The following is a 3,982-nucleotide window of genomic DNA, read 5'->3' as shown; positions in this document are numbered from 1 at the left end:
TCAAGCACCCCCAACGAAATTTTTACTTCGTTAGCGTAGTAGCGAATTTCAAATCTCCGCCCTCTCATGAACCCACGTGTCCGACTTTCCCGTTTCCGTTAGCGTAATAGCGAATTTCAAATATCTGCCCTCTCATGAACCCACGTGTCCGACTTTCCCATTTAATATGGCTCGTATGCTTTTCGACAGTGCTACGCCATCATATTCTGCCTCTATTTGACTGTGGCTTCTGAATTCTCTTCTAACCTCGAATTTCAAATCTCTACCCTCTCATGAACCCACTTGTCCGACTTTCCCGTTTAATATGGCTCATATGCTTTTCGACATCGCTACGCTATCATATTCTACCTCTATTTGACTGCGGCTTCTGGATTCTCTTCTGACCTCCATCCTTGAGCTAATTTCTCTTTGCCTTCGCACTCTAGCGGAGCTCTTGGTGCTTACAAGCAGGCCCCTTTGAAAGGAAATTCATGAGACAGATGCTCGTATTAAGCACGCGTTCTCCGAGGATCGAGTATGTCGACCGCCATGAGAGGTTTGTTTTAACTGGGGTGAGAGACAAGCCTCTTACCTGATATCGAGGCATCACCCCCTCGGTCCTCCTGCCTTCTCTTCTCGTCGAGAAACAGGACGAAGATTACCTGCTTGAAAGTTCTTCAACAAACCTCGTTGTGCAATAGCATCCCTTAAAAACTACGCTGTCAAAAGCTACCTGATCTTCTCCACACGCAGTTCGCATGTTACAAAGCTTGTTGGCCAGTATGTATGTTAAGTGCGGTTCACTTGTCAGGGCACAACAAGTTGTTGATGAGCTTCCAGTCCGGGATGTCATCAGTTGGACTGCACTTCTTGCAGGATATGCCCGACATGGGCAGCGTCACGAAGCTATGGGTTGTTTTTATCGCTTGCGAAGCAAGGGCCTCTCTCCGGATGCAGTCAGAGGTTGTTGGAGAAGAATGTCGTGCTTGGCAAGGCGCTGTTATACATGTATGCTAATTGTGGTGTACTTTGGAAAGCACAACAAGTTCTGGACGAGCTTCCCACCCGAGTTGTCATCTCTTGGACTGCATTAATTGCAGGATATGCCCAACAAAGCCAGGGCCAGGAAGCTTTGAATTGTTTCCATTGTATGCAAAGTGAGGGTTTCTCTCTAGATGCAGTCCCCTACGCTTGCATTTTGAAGGCATGTGGCATTATGAGAGACATTGATATGGGCAAACAAATTCACTATGAGATTGTCAATCAGGGGTTGTTGAACACAACTGTCATGCTTGGCAATGCTTTGGTTGACATGTATGCCAAGTGTGGTGTACTTTTGAAAGCTAAACAAGTTCTTGACGAGCTTTCTGATCGAGATGCGGTCTCTTGGAATGCATAGATTGCAGGTTATGCACAACAGGGGCAGGGCCACGAAGCATTGGGATGTTTCTAGCGGATGCGAAGCGAGGGCTTCTCTCCAGATGCGGTCACCTATGCTTGCATTTTGGAGGCATATGGCACTTTGAAAGACGTCGACACAGGAAAACAAATTCATGATGAGCTTGTTAGTCGGGGGCTGTTGCAAAAAACTGTCGTGCTTGGTAATGCTTTGGTTGACATGTATGCCAAGTGTAGTGTACTTTCCAAAGCACAACAAGTTCTTGACGAGCTTTATGTCCGGGATGCAGTCTCTTGGAATGCATTGATTGCAGGATATGCCCAACAAGATCAGGGCCAGGAAGTGCTTCGTTGTTTTTATCGGATGCAAAGTGAGGGCTTCTCTACGGATGCGGTCACCTATGCTTGTGTTTTGAAGGCATGTGGCATTATGCAAAACGTTATCATGGGCAAGCAGAGTCATGATGAGATTGTTAGGCAGGGGCTGTTACTAAAAGATGTCGTGCTTGGCAAGGCTTTGATTGACATGTATGCCAAGTGTGGTGTACTTTTGACAGCACAACAAGTTCTTGACCAGCTTCCTGTCCGGAATGAAGTCTCTTAATTGCACTGATTATAGTATATGCCCGACAGGGGCAGGGCCAGGAAGCTAAGGGGTGTTTTCAATGAATGCGGAGGGAGGGTTTCTCCGTAAATGTAGTTTCTTTGTTGCACTTATAGGAGGATATGCTCAACAAGGGCGGGCCAACGTGGCAAACTTTCACACGGGCTCCATCGTTTGATCGATGCACCTAGGACAACGATATGCACAGGGAGAAGGGCTGAAGCGTGGAATCTTGGCTATTTTTACAAGTTTGAAGGGAGATGCAGGGCTCTCTATAGCTTTCTAAAGCCAAGGCAGGAACACAGCCCAGCCCGCGTTAGAGGCTGTTGAAAAAAGTTGTCCTGCTTCGCATTGTCTTGAAGGGCCAAGTTTTGAAAACAACGAGTGAAGCGAGGGCTTAGTGAGGGCGGCCTCTCTTTAGATGGAATCACTTATGCATGCATCTTGAAGACTGTGGCTCTATGCAAGATGCTGATGTGGGCACAAAAAATTAGCAACTATGTTGTTACTCATAGGCTCTTGAAAAGAGGGCTCTCTACAGCTTTGTAAAGCCAAGGCAGGAATGTAGCCCGACCGCTAGAGGCTGTTGAAAAAAATTGTTGTGCTTGGCACTGTCTTGGAGGCTCTTGAAAAGAGATGATGTGCTTGGCACTGCCTTGGTTGACATGTATGCGAAGCGAGGGCCTCTCTCCAGCTGCAATCACCTACACATGCATCTTGAAGGCATGTGGCTCTACGCAAGATGCTGATACGGGCACAAAATTCACAATTATATTGTTAGTCAGAGGCTATTGAAAAAAGATGCCGTGCTTGGCACTGTCTTCGTCATAATGTGGTGCGCTTGAGAAAGCACAAAAAGTGTTTGATGAGCTTGTTGTTTGCCAACACTGATTGCGGGATGTGCACAAGAAGAGCAGCTCAAGAGGCTGTTGAGAAAAGATGTCATGCTTGGGACTATGTTAGTCAAGATGTATGCCAAATGTGGTGCACTTGAGAAATCACAAAAAGTGTTTGAGGAGCTTCCTATCCAGAATGTTGTCTCTTGGAATGCACTGATTGCAAGATGTGTGCAAGAGCAGCAACTCCAAAAATCTCTAGGCTATTTTTAAGGGATGCAAAGTATGGGAATGCACTGGTCGCAGGATATGCACAATAGGAGCAGGGCCACAAAGGTCGAGAATGTTTTTCGGTTTCTACACAAAGAGTGGACTCTTAGATTCCACTGATTGCAAGATTTTCCATAGGAGAAAACTCTAGTCTGTTTCCACCAGATGCGATCACGTACGCGTGCATTTTGAAGGCATGTGGCTCTACGCAAGATGTTGATATGGGCAAAAAATTTAGGTTGATATTGTTAGTCAGGGGCTGTTGATAAAAAAAAGATGTCGTGCTTTGCAATGCCTTGGTCGATATGTATGCTAGATGTGGTGTGCTTGAGGAGCTTCTTGCCCAAAATGCCACCTCTTTGAATGCACTGATTGCAGGATGCGCACAACAACAGCATTGCCAAAAAGTTGTAGGCTGTTTTCACCTATACTTGCACCTTGAAGACTTTTACATGGGTATCAGAATTTACAATGAGATTTCTCGTCAGGGCTTGTTGGGGGTACAATGTCATGCTTGGTAGTAATTGATCAATTTGTATACCAAATGTGGTGTCCTCACAACAGCACAAAACCTTCTTGAAGCTCATCCTCCCTGGGATGTCGTCTTTTGCAACAGGTTAAGTGCAGGAGATGTCTAACTTCATTGATGCAAGGAAGTGCATTGGTGATAGACATTCAATCACGTGGTGAGTAAGCATTGTCATTTTTTTATTTTTGACACTGAGAACACAGTTAATGAACACACTGAAAATTGCACGATGCCGTGGGAATGGCACGTTCCCTCGTATTATAAAAATTGGGGAGGACTGTGCAAACTCCCCCATGCAAGGAGAGTTGCATGTTTTCTTTCTTTTTGAAACATAAAAATGGAACAACAAATAATTAATAAAATTGA

This window comes from Adiantum capillus-veneris, chromosome 23, assembly GCF_014529385.1.
Source record: "Adiantum capillus-veneris isolate H3 chromosome 23, ASM1452938v2, whole genome shotgun sequence".
NCBI classification, from domain to species: Eukaryota; Viridiplantae; Streptophyta; class Polypodiopsida; order Polypodiales; family Pteridaceae; genus Adiantum; species Adiantum capillus-veneris.
The sequence above is the reverse complement of the archived record's forward strand: the minus strand, read 5'-3'. Positions refer to the sequence as shown.